Source organism: Lynx canadensis, chromosome E3, assembly GCF_007474595.2.
Source record: "Lynx canadensis isolate LIC74 chromosome E3, mLynCan4.pri.v2, whole genome shotgun sequence".
Taxonomy (NCBI): domain Eukaryota; kingdom Metazoa; phylum Chordata; class Mammalia; order Carnivora; family Felidae; genus Lynx; species Lynx canadensis.
The window spans coordinates 38,797,517-38,816,440 of NC_044318.1; the positions used below are offsets into that span (position 1 = coordinate 38,797,517).

General features: G+C 52.1%; 1 protein-coding gene across 3 annotated transcripts in view; it reads left to right on the forward strand.

Moving 5' to 3' along the window:
• CARD11 (caspase recruitment domain family member 11) overlaps nt 1-18,924 on the forward strand; it is a 144,092-nt gene that overhangs the window by 16,981 nt on the left and 108,187 nt on the right. For 2 of the 3 annotated variants that reach the window (XM_030300126.2, XM_030300127.2), the window contains exon 1: nt 11,027-11,233. The exons of the other annotated variant lie outside the window; for it this stretch is intronic. The gene's annotated coding sequence lies outside the window, so the exon portion shown is untranslated. Of the gene's footprint in view, nt 1-11,026; nt 11,234-18,924 lie in introns of those variants that run through there. 3 annotated transcript variants of the gene reach the window in all.

An 18,924-nucleotide genomic window follows, 5' to 3' on the forward strand; every position in this document is an offset into this window, starting at 1 on the left:
CAAGATCCACAGATGCGTGAAAACATGTGATATCTGTCTTTCTCTGCCTGACTTATTTCCTTTAGCATAATACCCTCCAGTTCCATCTATGTTGCTACAAATGGCAAGATTTCATTCTCTTTCATTGCCAACTAGTATTCCGTTGTATATATAAACCACATCTTTATCCATTCATCAGTTGACTTGGGGCTCTTTCCATACTTTGGCTATTGTTGAAAGCACTGCCATAAACATTGGGGTGCATGTGCCCCCATGAATCAGCACTCCTGTATCCTTTGGATAAATTCCTAGTGGTGCTATTATTGGGTCATAGGGTAGATCTATTTTTAATTTTTTGAGGAACCTCTATACTGTCTTCCAGAGTGGCTGCACCAGTTTGCATTCCCACCAACAGTGTAGGAGGGTTCCCATTTCTCCACATCCTTGCCAGCATCTGTTGTTTCCTGAATTGTTTATTTTAGCGACTCTGACCGGAATGAGGTCATATCTCAGTGTGGTTTTGATTTGTATTTCCCTGATGATGAGTGACGCTGAGCATCGTTTCATGTGTCTGTTCCATCTGGATGTCTTCTTGGGAGAAGTGTCTATTCATGCCTTCTTCCCATTTCTTCACTGGATTATTTGTTTTTCGGGTGTTGAGTTTGGTAAGTTCTTTATAGATTTTGGATACTAACTCTTTATCTGATACGTCGTTTGCAAATATCTTCTCCCATTCTGTCGGTTGCCTTTTGGTTTTGCTGATTGTGTCCTTTGCTGTGCAGGAGCTTTTTATCTTGATGAGGTCCCAGTAGTTGATTTTTGCTTTTATTTCCCTTGCCTTTGGAGACGGGTTGAGTAAGAAGTTGCTGCGGCTGAGGTCAAAGAGGTTGTTGCCTGTGTTCTCCTCTAGGGTTTTGATGGTTTCCTGTCTCACATTCAGGTCCTTCATCCATCTAGAGTTTATTTTTGTGTATGGTGTAAGAAAGTGGTCTAGTTTCATTCTTCTGCATGTTGCTGTCCAGTTCTCCCAGCACCATTTGTTAAAGAGACTGTCTTTTTTCCGTTGGATATTCTTTCCTGCTTTGTCAAAGATTAGTTGGCCATACATTTGTGGGTCCAATTTTGGGTTCTCCATTCTCTTCCATTGGTCTGTGTGTCTGTTTTGTGCCAATACCATACTGTGTAGATGCTTACGGCTTTGTAGTAGAGGCTAAAGTCCGGGATTGTGATGCCTCCCGCTTTGGTTTTCTTTTTCAACATTACTTTGGCTATTTGGGGTCTTTTGTGGTTCCATACAAATTTTAGGATTGTTTCTTCTAGCTTTGAGAAGAATGCCGGTGCAATTTTGATTGAATTGCACACTTTAAATAGGTGAGCTTTATGGTACACAGATTATATCTCAATAAAGCTCTTTAAAATTTAAAAGTTCCGGGGCGCCTGGGTGGCGCAGTCGGTTAAGCGTCCGACTTCAGCCAGGTCACGATCTCGCGGTCCGTGAGTTCGAGCCCCGCGTCGGGCTCTGGGCTGATGGCTCAGAGCCTGGAGCCTGTTTCCAGTTCTGTGTCTCCCTCTCTCTCTCTGCCCCTCCCCCGTTCATGCTCTGTCTCTCTCTGTCCCAAAAATAAATAAACGTTGAAAAAAAAATTAAAAAAAAAAATAAATAAATAAAATTTAAAAGTTCCTACAGGTTCAGAACTGCTTAAGCTCTGTTGAGACCAGTTCTCGTCTCGTGGTTCTCCCGTGGCATTGTACACTTGTCTTTCGACACCGATTCCTAATGGATAACACTAGCACAGCGATTATAAAGAACAAAACAAAACTTGAGTTATTTCATTTCTACCATTACTGTGGCCACTAGGAGTTGTTTTTACGTTTAAAATTTAAAACAGGGAAACAAGGTGAATCACAAGCTGTAGTCTTTATTTCATTAAGTATGCATTTTAGTTCACATATGAGATATTTTCTTGAATTTGAATACTTTAAAAAAATTTTTTTCAATGTTTATTTTGGAGAGAAAGAGACAGAGCGTGAGTGGGGGAGGGGCAGAGAGAGAGGGAGACACAGAATCGGAAGCAGGCTCCAGGCTCTGAGCTGTCAGCACAGAGCGCCACGTGGGGCTCGAACCCACGAACCACGAGATGGTCACCTGAGCTGAAGTTGTATGCTTTGCTCACTGAGCCACGCAGGTGCCCCTGAACACTATCTTTAACATTGAAATTCCTTCTTTTTTACAACTGGTCATTATTTTAAAACCAAAACCAAACAAATAATGACCGCTGCCGATCATGACAGAATTGTTACCGAAACTAATTTTGAAGTGCAGAGGGTAGTGTTAAAACTGATCTACTCTGGGGCTGCCTCCATGGTTCGGTCAGTTGAGGGTCCGACTTCGGCTCAGGTCACGATCTCACGGGTTGTGAGTTCGAGCTCAGAGCCTGGAGCCTGCTTTGGATTCTGGGTCTCCCTCTCTCTCTACCCCTCCCCTGCTCATGCTGTGTCCTGCTCTGCCTCTTCAAAAAATAAAACGTTAAAAAAAAAAATTTTTTTTAATGATCTGCTCTGGTCGTCCCACAGGCCAGTGCTCATCCTGGAGGTGGGGTGTGTCTGGAAGGGTTGGAACGGCATGTACTAAACAAGCTGTACCCACAGTAATATATGCTGGCCTGATGCAACTTAACAGTTATTAATAGAATATTGATACATTTCACGTGTCGGCTGAGTACTTTTAACATTGCGTGGGCCATTTCCACACCATAATTTAATCTTCGCAACCCCTGACGCTGAAGTCAGTGCTGAAGAAAATAGCGTGTATACGGATATGTAGCTGGTGTAGTGTTTGGTTGTTTGGCGGTTTTTCTTTGGTTTGGCTTCATCCCTCCGGGCAGCTCCCACGTGGGTGTCTCAGACACCATGCCAAAGGAAACCCTCTACCTCCACGGCGTCTAATGTACTCATTCGGTGCGTTTATCTCTCGGGTGAGCATTTTGTTGTTCGTTCCCAGCGTTTGCTTCTGTGGGATCCCTCCTAGGATACTTTGTTCTAACTTACACCTGCTATCCTCCCTCCCTCCCTCCCTCCTTCCTTCCTTCCTTCCTTCCTCCCTCCCTCCCTCCCTCCTTCCTTCCCTCCCTCCCTCCCTCCCTCCCTCCCTCCCTCCTTCCCTCCCTCCCCCTCCTCCCTCCCTCCCTCCTTCCCTCCCTCCCTCCCTCCCTCCCTCCTTTCCTTCCCTCCCTCCCTCCCTCCTTCCCTCCCTCCCTCCTTCCTTCCCTCCCTCCCTCTCCCTCCTTCCTTCCTTCCTTCCCTCCCTCCTCCCTCCCTCTTTCCTTCTTTCCTTCCTTCCTTCCTTCTTTCCTTCCTCCCTCCCTCCATCCCTCCCTCCTTCCCTCCCTCGCTCCTTGCCGAGCTCCCTTCCTCCTATCTGCTATCCTCTGCTGCTTCCTATCCTCCTATCTGCTCTTCCTCGATCCGCCCTTGCAAAGTTTCTCTGTGTCCCCACACCCTGAACTCAGCCGTTTCGGTGCGAACATTTCAAACGGACACCAGCCTTTCGATTAAGAAAATCAAAGGTCAGAAGAAACACCAGTGTTCCACCCCGCATACGGCTAAGTTCAAAGTAGAGAGCGATGTGCTTAATTTTATAGAATGTAAAATATTCCCAGGCGTAAGCTTTAAAGGATTAAGTAAGCACACACGCCCAGAAAGGCATCTAACTCTTCTAACTAGTCGTCCGTAACGGTCACGCGCTGGCGTCGACACGGATAAAGCGACAGGTTCTCTTCGCATCCGTCATGGAGGGCTGTTACTTTTCACTGGCCGGAGTGAGCTCGCCAGTGCCGTGCTCAGCTGGACCTTGGGGAAATATACTGAAGTGTGTTTGCACCACACAGATACTGAGAGATGCCTCATAAAAACCCAGACTACTATAAACAGTTCGGGAACCACTGATGTGTAGATGACTACGTTTAAAGTGGCAGTTCTAGAAGCCACCACATTCGTAGTTTTAATGAGCCCTGACTTTGGTGCTCAAACATTGCGTGCTAAAAACAGACATAACTCAGCCATTGGCATTGCTTGGGCGTTTCCAGTCGCTTTTTCTAAAAGCAGAGGGAGGGGGAGAAAGCATTTGGCAGGCACGGTGATGGATGAGCAGGGCGGCATATTTTCCATTTTTAAACAGGGGGACCGCAAGCAAATATCGGGCCACTCTTACGGTCTGGGCGCAGAGCAGCGGACTCCGCTTGATGAAGCACCTTTCAAGCCTCAGGTAACCCCGAGCGTTTTAGAGCCTCATCAGTTACACGCTGGTAATACAGTCCCCGAAGACAAACAAAGCATCCATTATGCGCTCGCCGCAGTAGCTCACGCGCGTTTCTGGTCATTACTGCGATCATTCATTATTTATTCGGAGCCGCAAGCGCACACGCCACACTGTAAAATGGATGTAATGTGCCAATTACCCTAATGTTGATTAACCGAGAAAGAAGACGGTCAAGTTTCCGAGACCGTCATCTATCCCCTTGGAAAGGGGGAAATGGACAGCAGACGGCCGTGGGTGGCGGGTGGGGCGATTCTACGTTTTCCCGACATCTGCCTGCCGCACGAGACGGCCCCTCCATGGCCCATCACGAGGCCGCCCTCCTGGGCTTCGGCTGAAATCATGAGCCGCGCGTCTTTCTGCACATTTCCTGCAGAAATGCGTCCCCATCAATACCGTGGCAGAGTGAGTTTCAAGGTATCTTTCCCCCCATGAGATATATAGACGGCTATCATCATATTTCATAGCTCAAGCAATTGAAAACTGTTGAATGTATATTACTAGCCTACAGATGGGAACATTTTCCTCCTGGATTTAAGCCATGCTTTCTGCAGGAATTAAAGGGGAAACACACACACACACGCACACACACACAAGTCAAGGGTCATTTAAGGTGTTCAGCGTACAGGAACCTCTCAGCGGGTTGTTGTGTTGTTGTTTTTTTATCAGCGTGCGGTAATACAGATCCACTGACACCCTTCTGAGTCATCTCGGCATAGGGAGATGGGATGGAAACATTCTGAAACGGAGAGGAATGAGCGCGAAGGGGCCGAGACAGCAATAACAGCATAAAAGCACGAAGTACGTAAAACGTAATTAAAGGCTGGAAGGCTGTTTTGCTCCTGATGCTATTTTCGGGGGTACTAATATATACAATGGCAGCGAGGTGCGGCATCTGGGAGAAAAGCAATATATTAATTCTCAGATCAATAGTTTGTGAAATGCCTTTTTGCTGTCCCAAGCGTACGACCGTTTCAGTGATAAGGAGTGATTTTCCTGGAGTCGAAGCTGGCTGCCACCGGATGGGATTGCTCTCTGGAGGGGAGGCGGGTGGGGGGGGCAGCAGCCGAGGAGCGGTCATCAAAGAGCAAGAACCTCATCGTCCCCCGGGTCCCCGCCCGCGTGCTGTTCTGCTCTCGCGCAGCACGGAAATGTCTCAGAACCCGGCGCGGCGACTGGCTCGGTGCTACGGCTCTGGGTAACACCAGCCTCTATTCCTCCTCCTGCTGCCCTCCTGTCGGGGCTCCGGCAGCTCTTAACCTGCTGCCGATGGCTAGAATCGTTCCGGGGGCAGGAGAATTGAAGGTCGGAGTGTTGGTGAACTCTTTGAGACCTTTTGGGGAACAATAATGAAAACGGGGGGGGGTGTCGCAGGCAAAGCTGGTAAATTAGGGCAGTGGAATGAATTTAATGAAAAGCAGCCGCCGTGCAGCTACGGCCCGGCTCCCGCTGGTCAGTTTGGGGTGACCCCGTGGTGGGAAACTCCGCTGTGCACACCTTCCCCGGGCAGCCTGCCTCCTCCAGAGGAGCTCACTCTACGGGCTCCTGTGGTTCCAGCTGGGGTCCCTCCCTCCCCTTCAGCATTTACACACACACACACGCACACACACACACCACACACACACACACACACACACACACCTACCTACCTGCTCTTGGGCTCTCCTCGCTTTCCCTCTAAAAGCATCTCTTCCTGAAATAACCCCCGGATCCCACCTCTGCTCCAACGGGGAGAAAGCTGGGCCTGGGCACAGTGAGCACCAGTGCCTCCTTCCTTTCTCAGCTGCCCCACATCCGGGAAGACGGGGTCTCCTGGAGTTCTCTCAGTGGCTGGTCAGGGGGACAGACGGGGATCCTGATATGGACCAGACCTGGGTCTCAGGCTGCAGACGTGGGCCCCGAATTCCAGCAGAGGGAGCGGCGTCCAGGCGAGAAAGACACCTGCAGACCCTGGGAACCAGAGGGCAGAGTCTGGGGACCCCAAGTCTTCCTGGTGGCACTCCAGATCCCACAAGCAAGCCACTCTTCTCCCACACGGTCCAACGCCATCCAGGGGAGCACAGAGGGAGGGGCAGCCATAGGAGAGACGAAACGTTTTATTCCAGAACGTTCTACCTGAAGGCACTGTGAAATTAGTGCACCCACCTGCATTTTAAGGCAGGGAGAGCAAAAACTTTGACTTGTCCTACTTACACGGAGAAGGGGCCCAGAAGGAAGACAAGATCGCTTCCAAATAAAACGGGTTTTTCTCCAGACTCACACCCGGTAGCGTGAGTGACCCTGTGGCCCCAGTGCACGTGCACATGGTGACAGCTTGAATGCAGGGAGCTTCGGGGACTAAACTAACCAGCTCCCTCGTGGGGCTTTGTTATTCAGGGGTTCCCTCCCCGGCTTCTCATAGACATGATACGTTTTCTCATAAAAGAATTACGTGTATATGGAAACACGTTTTCCGGTGGAAAAGGACATCGAGGGAAGGGCAAAAATCACCCACACTGGCCCCGTCTGCTCTTTGCCTAGCTCAACCCCTCGGGAATGACATCTGGGGACAAATAAGGTTTTCAGGTGGATCTGGCATCAGACCTGGTCCTCCCGTAATCACACAGTTGCTAATTGTTCTGGTACGAGGCGTCTTTCCTGAGAGGTCAGGTGCGCGCTTTCTTCCCAGGCTTGCCGCCCCTTTACTGTTTTTTTTTTTTTTTTTTTTTTGCTCTTCTCATGGACTTCTTTCGCTCGTTCTCGGAACTCGTGTCCTCCTCTTAGATGGCCTTTTCATGTTGTAGTACATTCTCGAGTAATTTTTTTTTTCTCGCTGAGAAGTGCTTGGGAAGTAAATTTCCAAATCCCTGCATGTCTAAGAATGTTTTATTTTGTTCTCACACTTGATTGATTATTTGGTTGAATACAGAACTCCACGTTTAGAGTAAATCTCCCAGAGAACGCTGGAGCATTACTTCATTATCTCTTTGCTGGAAGATAATCCAGTGCTGCTGATGAGAAGCCAGAGTGCCACCTGATCCTTGGCCTTGGCTTGCATTTTTCTCTCTTTCTAGAAGATTGTAGAAGCTTCTCATCGCCCACCTTTTTTTTTTTTTTTTTTCTCTCTGCTATTTCATGAGGATGTAGGAAGGTCCGGAACTTTATTCATTCTCCATGGGGGTTCTCAGCGGGCCCTCTCACTGTGGACAGCTGTCACTCCTCAGCTCTGACAAGTATTACTGTCACCGTTTCGTGACTCGCTTCCTCGATAGTCTCCCTCCCTGCCTCAGTGCTTCTCAAGTGGCTGTTGGCCTCTTCGGAGTCGATCCCATGACATCTCAACTTGTAGCCCTCACTTTTCGTTTCTGTGTGGGTTTTATTTTATTTATTTGCCAGCCTAGGAGACCTCCCCGATGGACATCTCCCGGTCCCTCTATTGTGTTGTACCTACTAACTTCTTGTATTTTAGCAACTGTGATTCGTATTTCCATAAACTGTCCCTCTGTTCAGGCGGCCTGTTTTGTTGCAATCTGTTCTTACTTTGCAGGTGTAATTTCTGCTGGAATTTCTCTTGGGATACTCATTACAGGGGCTTTTTTTTGTTTTGTTTTGTTTTGTTTGTTTTTTAGGTAGAGGGTTGGAGAATGTCTTCTACTATAAATAGTTCAGGAGGCACCGCTTTATGGGGCCAGGTTGGGGGACATCGGCTGTCTCACTGCTGTGTGTCACATGAAGAGGGGTCTCCTTGCCACAGTCCCCACTTGAGAGCCCTTGCTCAGAGCAGAAATATTAGAAATATTTCTTTGGCCTTAAAATTATAAATTTTCTAGTAGCAACATCAAAAAACAGATGAGATTCATTTTAATAATATATTTTATTTAACTGAACATATTGAGAATACTGTTATTTCAACATGCAATCATTATCAAAATTAGGAATGAGGAATTTTTGTATTCTTTCTAAAAAATGTTTATTTTTTAAAGAGAGAGAGCACGTGCACATGAGCAGGAGAGGGGCAGAGACAGAGGGAGAGAGAGAATCCCAAGCAGGCTCCACACGTTCAGCGGGGAGCCTGACGCAGGGCTCGGTCTCAGGAACCGTGAGATCATGATGTGAGCCAAAATCGGGAGTCAGATGCCCAACCGACTGAGTCACCCAGGTGCCCCTTTTAAGTCTTCAAAATCTGGTGTGTCTTTTACACTTTCAGCGCCTGAATTCAGACACTACATTTTCCTTGAAAATACTTGACCTCTATGTAGATTTTCTAAAGTTCACAGTTGAAAAAGGAGATTAATATGCTCAAATTGCATATTAACGTAACACAGTTAAAAGTTTTCCGGTAGCAGATTCAAGTATCGGTTTTTAGATTTTAATTAAAGTTAACGAAAGTCGAGTGGAATTTTAAATTCCACTTCTTATCCACACCAGCCACACGTCAAGCGCTCAGTAGCCAAGTGTGACTAGTGGCTGCCATATTGGACCACACGGTTCTGTATCTTCATAGGGGTTTGGGTTCCACGGTGTATACATTTCTCAAAACGTATTTCGTGACATAGTTAAATCCATAAATTTTACCTGAAACCGCCTCCTGTTGATGATATGCACATATGTAAATTTTACCCAAAAAACACCTCTAGTTAATGATACGCATGACGAAGTATTTACAGGTGAAGTATGCTGATGTTTTCAACTTACTTCGCAACGCATAATAAGAAACAAGGATTGGGGCGCCTGGTGGCTCAGTCGGTAAGCATCCGACTTCGGCTCAGGTCATGATCTCGCGGTTCGTGAGTTCGAGCCCCGTGTCGGGCTCTGTGCCGACAGCTCAGAGCCTGGAGCCTGCTTCGGATTCTGTGTCTGTTTCTCTCTCTGCCCCTTCCCCACTCATACTCTGTCTCTCTCACAAAAATAAACAAACATTAAAAAATAAATAAATAAGGATTGATTTCTACACGGGTACATGATAAATCAAATACAGCAGAATGTTCATTGTAGAGTCAGGTGGGTGGGATATATGGGTGTTCACCATATAATTTTTCTAACTTTTCTGAATGCTTAAAGACTCTGTTAAGGTGTTGGGGAGAAAAAGAGACAGTTCTTCACCGACCTATACCTGCATGTAATCCACTGCTCAATCTCAGAAACACAGCGTGGACTGAAAGAAGCCAGCCCCACAAGAGAATCTACGTAAGGCTCCGTTTGCACAAAGTTTTTGGACGTTATAGGCACAGCTGGCCTCTGCTGTTCGAGGTCAGAATGTGGTGATCTGTGGTGGGGAGGTGCCTCAAAGGGGGCATAACTGGGAGTTCCGGGTACAGATGGAGTTCTCTTTCTGATTACATGTGTGGGTCACACGGGTGTGTTTGCTTTGTGACAACTCACCCCAGCTTTTTGCAGAACTTTGCGCTTGGAAGGATGACAACTGCATAATGGGTTTTGTCGTTTCAAGGCGTGCGTACCCTTCACACACTGCACGGGGGAAACCAGACTTCTCTAAGACCACACTGCCTGATTTCAAGGTTTCCCGGAGTGTGCCAGGGAGATCGCTGCTCCCAGGCGAGTCTTCGGGGAACAAGGACTTGGAGGCCCTGGGCCTCGGTGCTGTTTCTCTGGGGAACTTTCTGTGCGCGCGTGGATTGCGTTCTTGAGCCTGATCCGCGAGAAGGAAACCCCTGTTCCTTGGCCCCTGGCACGTGTGCACCACCAACACTACGCCCCTCAAGACTGCCGAGACTTCAGACCCCCCCGTGCTCCTGCCATGATTTACTTCTCTCTCGCTTAGTGGCTTAACGAACCAAACGCCTCTCCCTTTGGTGGCTCGAGGAACCCTTCTCCGAGAACTTAAAACATGAGGCAGGAGGGCACGTTCTTCAGCTATCACAGGGGGGAATCAAAGGAGGGCAGAGGGAGAGAGTGGTAAACTGAGGCAGAACAGGAGGTGTGGGGGCGGCGGGGTAAACCTGGCAAATCAGCAAGGAGACTAAGCCCCAGTATTCTCAGAATGCCTCCAGCGCACCCAGATTTTTAGCTCGTGATTCAGGACCGTCCTGCCCACTCACTCGGTGCTCCTGTGCTGGTCGTGAAAGAGCAAGGCCTCCAGGGCCTGTGGCGGGGAAATTACTAGAATTACAGAAACGTCGACCTCCACAAATTACAGTTTCTGGGTCGTGGAGCAGAACTTTGAGAGCACAAGTGGGGGTGGGTGTGCCGGGCCCAGGACAGCTGGGGCTGGGAGAGGGCACGGGCGGCTCTGTCACCACGAAGTGCCTGGGAGGGGAGCCAGAGGCCCTTGGAGGAGAGATGACCCCCAGGCAAGCCCAAGGAAGTTTCCAGAACAGAGGCTGAGGGCAGGGAGAAGCCTGGAAGGACCCAAGGACTCTGGATTCCTTGTTTCCCTCTCCGTTGTGGGAAAAGCCTCCCGCCAAACCACAAGGAAAGGTCTGGGAGTTCTTAAAAACGTGACAAGTTGCTTCTGAGGGCAGCTGCTCAAGCCCTCCACCCAGGGCGGGAGGAGGGGGCGTCCCGCCCAAGGTGACAACCGTGCCTCGCAGCCTCCCAGGGCTGGGGCGGTGGACTGGGGTGCGGCAGGCGCTGGGGCTCCCCACCCGGGAGGGGCCCCTCAGCCTCCCCTCCCCTCCCCGCCTGAGGACCCAAGCCCCGCCCCACCCCCTCTTCCTTATCTCTTTCTAACCTTTTGCATTTTTTAGTCTCGTTTCCTGTCGGGTTTTGCATTTCCCTCCCCCTGCCAGCCTATGACACACTTTCTCTCCTTTTTTCTTTCTTTCACCTCCTCTGGCCTCCAGACTCAGGCCTGGGCGGCGCACAGCCCCCTCCCGCCCTGCAACCCCTGGGCGGGCGGTGCCCCTCGGACGGACGGCCGGGCAGGGCCCGGGCCCAGGGGGACCTGCGGCCTGCGCGGAGGAAGCGGCCGGCGCGGCTGGCAGAGCATGAGCCCCCCAGGTAGGCACCAGCGGACGCGGGGGTGGGGGGCGCATTGTGGGGATGCCGCCGTGGGGGGACGCCGTCAGTGGGGGGGGGGGCGTCTGGAGGAGAGCACATGCGGGGGTGGGGACGGCGTGGGGTAGGGGGATGATGACGCAGCGGGGCCGCGGGGGTAGGTTGGGGGGCGCAGTCGTTGAGGGGGGTGCGGCTGGGGGAGAGCACATGCAGGGTGGGGGCGATGTGAGGGTCTGGGCTCACCCGTCCTCGCCCTCCTGGCCCCTGGGAGCTGGTCCCTCATCCCTCTCTCCCCCTCCCCTCTTTGTGGACCTCACTCTCCCGGCACCCCCCTTTCTGGGGGAGCCCTTCCCATCCAAGTCTGATTTCTTCCACTTTCCGCCTCCCTGTGTCCCCTCTGTGCTTCTCCGGGACAGTCTGTCTCCCTCCGGTGTCTCCGCCTGGCAGGGCCCCACACCCCTGTGGCACTGGCCTGGCAGAGCGCCCCTGGGTGCACCTGCCCCACACAGAGGAAGAGAACCTTTTGTAACACCTGAAAGGACAGGAAGTTTCCAGACCACAGCGAAGCCTGACTCAGAGGCTCCCGAGAAGGTGGGGCCCCAGGCGGCAGAGGGGAGGGACAGCCTCTCCCCGGGGAGTCTATGGAGGGGGGCAGGAGGGGCCCCCGGCTCCCGCACAGCCAGGAGGTCCCAGTGACCTCGGGCGCAGACCACCCCACAGGGTTAGGCTGGAAGCCCCCACCCCCACCCCAAGCTCTGCTGAGCCCTGGGGCACAGTGGGATGGGCCCCAGGGAGACCCTAAGGCTGTAGGAGCCTCAGACTCCCTGCCTGAGCTCCGGTTTGTGACATTGTGAGCTTCCAGGCACCAGCTCAGGAGAGTGTCAGCACAGGGCCCTTTGCTTAATCCTGGTCTTGGACCAAACTGACCTCTGTGCCCGGTCTGCCCTCAAAGCCCTTGATTTGTAGGTCAAAAAATTTCTCTTGACATTTACAACTTCTCTTGAAGGTATAAGGTCCTCAGCCTTCCAGAAAGGGAAAGACCCGTCGGTCCGTCGCTTGACAATTATTGAGTACCTACTCCGTGCGTCCTGTGCCCCGGAGATCCTGGGGCTGTGCATTAATGCGGGGGCTAGAATTGAAGCTAAAACTCCGCCTCTGTCCGTCCCCTGAATGTCCACCTCTCTCCACCCCGAGGAAGCTGTAAAACATGATGCTTCTGCCCAGGGTCAGAGGGGATCTCAGGCCACAGGGAGCCTGGCCCTCAGCCTGGCCCACACTCCAGCTGAAGGGTTTGGACCTGTGTGGTTTTATTCGCACCAGTATCCAAACGGAAGGCGGGTAGCCCCACCAGTCCACGCGGTCTGGAGTCAGCGCACGAATGATCCTTTATGCGATGTTTTTCTTAATCGTGGTAAAACACGTAGCATGGAAGGTACCTTCACCACCCGTTAGGTCCGCAGTTCGCTGGTATTAAGGACAGTCACACTGCCGTGCACCCACGTCTGGACCTTCTTCATCGTCCCGGTCTGAGACTCTGTCCCCACTAAACACGAACCACTGCCCCACCCTGCCCGTTCCTGGCACCCACCCCGCTCTCTGTGTCTGTGGGTCTGACTCCTGCAGGGACGTCATACGAGGGGAGCCACAGCGTTTGTCTTTTCGTGACTGGCTTCTTGCAACGAGCATCATGTCCTCGAGGCTCATCCGTGTTGTAGCGCGTGTCTGAATTTCCTTCCTTTTAAGGCTGAGTAGCAGTAGTCCACTGTGTGGATGGACCCGGTTTTGTTTATCCACTCGTGTATGTGATCTTCTAAAATGACTCGTGAACCTTATAGTTCTTCAAAGGACGATTTGAATCAGCCTGTGGGCATTGTCTAGGTGACGCTGCCCTGGGCACTGTGGGGACCCACAGAAGGGACGGGACACCCAGACGTCCTTGCCCTAAGTAGTCTGTGCTGTGCCGTCTGGATACATCGTGGCCAGAGTATACTGAGACTCTGAGATGTTACAGAATTGCGGGTGTGTGGCCGTGGGAGGCGAGGCTGGGACCTGGTGGCTCTCAGAGGCTGCGGGGATTGGTGGAAGGTTCTGGGCTGAGACGGTGCGGGCAGGGCCCCGTCCCGACGCCTTCCTCACTTTCCTTCGTAGTGTTTCTACGCCCTGGCGAGAGCGGGCTGGCTTCCCAGGACGGAAGGGCCGTGTGTCTGGGTAGATGGGGGGTGGGGGCCGGTGGACGGTGAAGGCAGCCGCTCTCTGCCCGTCGTGCGAGGAAGGCCACAGTGGAAGGAGGATCCGCGGAGCTCCGCGAGGCAGTCTTCAGGCCGCCTTCCGCTGGGTCTTGCCTTGGCTCTGCGCTCAGCCTCACAGCCAGTGCTCCCTGGTGACGGGGACCGGGGTCACAACTCCCACGTGGGCCGGGAGCCCCGGACGCCCAGCCCGACGCAAGCGTGGCCTGCTGGTCTTTTGCCACCACCTGATCCGCAAACATTTTTAGAAGGTCCGATCAAGGCACGAAGGCAGTCGGAGGTCTGCGTTCCTCCTGCCGGGTCCGGGGCCGGCCGGGCCGGTGGGAGGGCGCATCCTGCCGCGTGCCCAGACGCGCCTGCTCCTCCGCGCTCAGCCTCTGACCTTGGACGGCCTGTCATGGCAGCTCTGTGAGAGCCGTTTCTCCTCCGTGAAATCCGGATGTCAGTGCTGATGATTTTCAGGATTGTCGGTTACACCAAGCATAAAATGGAGAACACAAAATGTGACAGATGACAACCTTTGCTGGCATTCCTGGCATCGGGGGAGGTGAGGTGGCACGTTGAGGTCCAGGCTGGGGGCTGGAACCCCGGCTTTCCCACACAGCCCGGCTGGGTGGGCCCCGTCACCCGGTTTCCTTCCCCGCAAACCCCACCTTCCTGGCGGTTGTGTGGATGGTGCCGCGTTACCTGATCGGCCGAGAAAATATTCAGATTGATTTAAATACAGGATCAGAAAGAAAAGGAAAAGACAACTTTTGAGGAAGCCGCTTAGAAACACTTGTCTTCTAAGGACAGTTGAAAGCGGCCGATTCCCAGATGCCAGCCCCGAGCGGGGCCACGCTGCGCGGGAGAAACACGCCCCTGCGTGGTCCCCCGACCTGTCTGCGAGCCCCTCCTGTGTTGCGGGTCAGCGGTTCTAATGGGCTGTTTGGGTTGTGATCGGTTCAGGGCTCTGAGATGATGATGGCCCCTGTCACGTTTGTGTTAGGGTGTCCAGTGCCCATGGGTAACGGGACTGCCGAGGGGTATACTGTTCCCGCCTCCCAGGCTTGCGCCCTCCCGTCCTGCGCCAGCCCCGTGGTCAAGCTCACTCAGGCACGTCCGTCAAAGCGCCCCACGCAGCTCGGGGCAGGGGGGTCATTCCTCGGTGGGTGACTCTCCTTGCTAGTGGCTGAGCCGGAGGGAGTGGTGTGCAAACTCCATACCCTGAAGGAGAGCTCCCTCCTGCCCGTGGGGTTTCTGTTTCTAGGGTGTAGGCTTCCCGCCTGTCCCGCTCCCACTCAGGAATGGGCAGGCCTCAGACACACGTGTGGCCATGACAAGGCACCTCCCCTCCCCGCCCCCCGCTCCGTCCCACATAGACCCTGCTTTTCTGCAGTCACTGCCACCCCCTGGGGCTGGCACCGTCCATGAGGAGGCAGCGTCCTTTAGTGGCAGGATCTGTGGTCTCGGAGCAGACAGGGCGTCATCCATGCTGGCTCTCCAGCACGCTGGCTGTGTGACCTCATGGAAGTCATCACCTCTGTGAGCCTCAACTGCACGTGTGTAAAATGGGTATAAACACCCCCCCCCGGGGCGCCTGGGGGGCTCAGTCGGTTAAGCATCTGACTTCGGCTCAGGTCACGATCTCATGGTTCCCGTCGGGCTCTGTGCTGACAGCTCAGAGCCTGGAGCCTGCTTTGGACTCTGTGTGTCCCTTTCTCTCCGCTCCTTCCCTTCTCTCTCTCTCTCTCTCTCTCTCTCTCTCTCTCTCTCTCTCAAAAATATATAAACATTAAAAAAAATACCACCCCTACTTTAATGTAGACCAAAATGTTTCCAAAGGAAGTAATCTGACAGCTTCTGCTTTTAAAGCCCTGCTTCTGACTTGGTTATTTGTGAGGGGGGTGAGGGCAGGAGGCAGAACAGAAGTGAGGAGTTAAATACGAAGCAATATATAGGCACAGAGCTATCTCCTAATTTACAAAAAAATCAATGAGAGGCAGGAATCGGCAAGCTTTTTCTGTAAAGGTCCAGACAGTAAATATTTTAGGCTTTTCGAGCCACACGGTCACTGTGGAGACCACTCGGCTCTGTTCTTTGCAGTGTGAAAGCAGGTGTCCCCACAGGTGAGTGTGGCCAGAGTGGGCCCGTGGTGCAAAATGGGCAGCACGGGCTTGGCCCTTGACCATCATTTGCCAACCCCGGAATTGGGGACCTTGACCCGAGAGGAAAATTCTTGAAGACACGAGCAAACGGAATATGAACACAGCCGGCCCCAGGCCTCATCTCTAATGAAACGTGTGCAAAATAACACAGTAACGCAGCAGGGGCACGCCCGTTTCTACCGATTGCACTGGCCAAGATCAAAAGGTTGAGGGGCAGCAGACGCTCATGCACGGTGGCTTTGACAATATTTACCAGCAGATGAAGCGAATAAAGCCTCCGGTCTAGGAATCCCACTTCTAAGAAATTATCTCACAGACTTTTTCTGCACACCAATATTCATCGAAGCATTGCTTACCCAAGAAAAAGTTTGAGGCCTCACAAATGCGCCCCAAGAGTGAGGTCCATCCGTACGGTGGCATTCTGTGAGGCCATTAATTGGACCAGTGGGATCTCTAGCAGACATCTGGGAAGTTTCTGGAAAAAAAACAAACAAAAACCTAGCACACGTAAGAAGGTCTCTCTGGTAGGTACCTAGGCGGGAGAGGTATGTATTTCATATTTTGTATTTTGCGTCCCTCTCTTTTGGTTTTGTGGAGCTGTTTTGTTTTTACCAAGAGCACGTGCTGTCTTTACGATCAAGAAAACAACACTGAAGAGTAAGGCGACACAGAGTGTCCAGGGCCGTCCCCAGCCCGTGCTTTGAGCCCCATCCTAGTTTCTCTTGGTCCCAACCTCCTGCCTCTCGCCCCGCCTTCCGATTTCAGCTGTGTCCCAGTAAGAGAAATCACGGGGTGTCACTTCCCAAATCCAAAGTGCACAGCTCATGAGTTTTTCCATCTGCCCTCGTAGCCAAGCACCCACACAGACACAGGGGTCCTGTCCAGGGCTCCCCCAGGGCAGGGGGGCAGGGGGGCAGGGACGCAGGCCCCTTCTCTGTCGCCAACCCCCCACCCGCTTTGCCTGTCCCTGAATGTCACGTAATGGAATCACGTGGCAAGTGTGACCCTGCTGAGACCCGACCGTCAGCATCGTGGACCTTCGTCTCCCGCTCGCTGCTGAGTTGGGTGCCCCTGCGTGGACGTCCGTGATTTCTCGAGCCGCTGGTCCCACCGCTGGTACACATCTGTGTGTTTGCGCTCCGGGGCTGTTATGATAAAGCTGCTGTGAACACTTTTGTGGAAGTCTTGGTGGTGATGACCCATTTTTTTTTTTTAATCTGAAGGTGAACAGAAGCCCCGTGTCAGCATTGCTGAGCTTTCGTAAATCGTTATTTCAGGGGATGAACGTCGGAACGAAGTGAACTGTGTCTTACTAACATTAGTGCGTCCTTCCTTGTCTGAGTGAGGATTATGTGATTCATTGAAGTTTCCTAAGAAGAATGGCCTTTATTTAAAAAAATAAATAAATAAAAGGGATTTGAGTGTCGTTAGCGCAGCAGGAAACGCTCGGTTGAATAGTAATGACACCTCACACTTCTGGCCCAGGCTCCGGTCTCCAATTCTCAGATGCTTTTCCAAACCCGACTTGTCAACCTCCATCGCGCCTGGGGTGCCGTGGCCTGTGGTCATCCTTGTTCGCAAAGAGTGTGCAGAGATCCCCATTCCTGGGGACGTTCCGGGGTGGGGGTGTTCTCTGTCTCTGCAAATCCTGTCTCCCCCGGCCCTTAGGGGAGATTCTGGTTGCATTCGGGGACGTTTCAGGTGTCGGAAGAAAGCGGCCTAGGAAGGAAAGGGCGCTTTTCTCTCTAAATGTCCCAAGTTCGGGAGACCGCCCGCCTAGGGCAGAGCACAGGACCGTTCACGTGGAGTGGACCAGTCTCCTGTCCCCTTAATTGTCGTTGTACACGGTTTTTACCTAGTGCTATGTCTTTCTTAACTAATTAAAAGTTTTGTTTTGGTTTTAATTTATTTTTATTTCAGAGAGCACACAAGTGGGGAGCAGGGGCAGAGAGGGAGACACAGAATCGGAAGCAGGCTCCAGGCTTCGGGCTGTTGGCACAGAGCCTGACATGGGGCTCAAACTCATGACCCGTGACATTGTGACTTGAGCCAAAGTTGGATGCTTAACCGACTGAGCCCCTCAGGTGTCCCTAGATGGCCGCCTTCTTGTTGTGACCTGGCGTGTCCTTTCCCTCCATGTGCATTTGACCCTGTCCCTCTCTGTGTCCAGTTTCCTCCACTTACGAGGACACGGGTCATATTGGATGAGGGTCCCGCCCCTAACAGCTTCATCTGAACTTCACCACCTCTTTAAAGGCTTGATCACTAACTACAGGTACTGGGGTTAGAGCTCCAATGTATGAATTTGGGGGGACACAATTCAGCTCATCGCCTTCAGAGCAGGTCTCTTTGAAAACGTTGTCTACACTGTCCCCAACTCCTCCCCTGCGCTGTGTCTGGGACCTGCTTCAGCCAGGCTTTGGGCCCCAGCACTCTATTTAAATAGCTCTTTTTTTTTTATATGTTTATTTTTGACAGAGACAGAACATGAGCAGGGAAGGAGCAGAGAGAGAGGGAGACACAGAGTCCAAATCAGGCTCCAGGCTCCGAGCTGTCAGCACAGAGCCCGACGCGGGGCTCGAACTCATGGACTGTGAGAGCACGACCTGAGCTGAAGTCAGACGCCCAACCGGTTGAGCCACCCAGGCACCACTATTTAAACAGCTCTTATCGGGGCGCCTGGGTGGCTCAGTCGGTTAAGCGTCCGACTTCGGCTCAGGTCACAATCTCGCGGTCCGTGAGTTCGAGCCCGGCGTGGGGCTCTGTGCTGATATCTCGGAGCCCGGAGCCTGCTTCGGATTCTGTGTCTCCCTCTCTCTCTGCCCCTCCCCCATTCGTGCTCTGTCTTTCTCTGTCTCAAAAATAAACATTAAAAAAAATTTTTTTTTAATTATAGTATATGTGCTGCCTAAGCGAGCACAAAATTTTTAAAAATTAAATAAATGGCTCTTATCAAGGTCACCTGGGGCCCCAAGCGGCTAAGTCCAGGGGTCCATTCTCAGTCCTTCCAGGATCTGACCTGGTCGCACATGACAGTCCACCCCTCCTCACAACACGGGTTGGTTTGCTCTCTTGGTTTTTGTCCTTCTTCACTGACCACTTCTTCTGATATCTCTTTTCTGATTCCTCTGTAACCTCCCAAGGTGCCCAGGGCCTCTTCTTCCGGTGCTTTCCTTCCCAGGGGGTCTCATCCAGCCTCATGGCTTCCTTCCGAAGCGCTCTCCGGCTCAAGGCTGCCAAGTAGAGACTCGCTCAGACCCCCTTCTGGACTCTAGATGCTGACAGCCAAAGAGTCTTGACT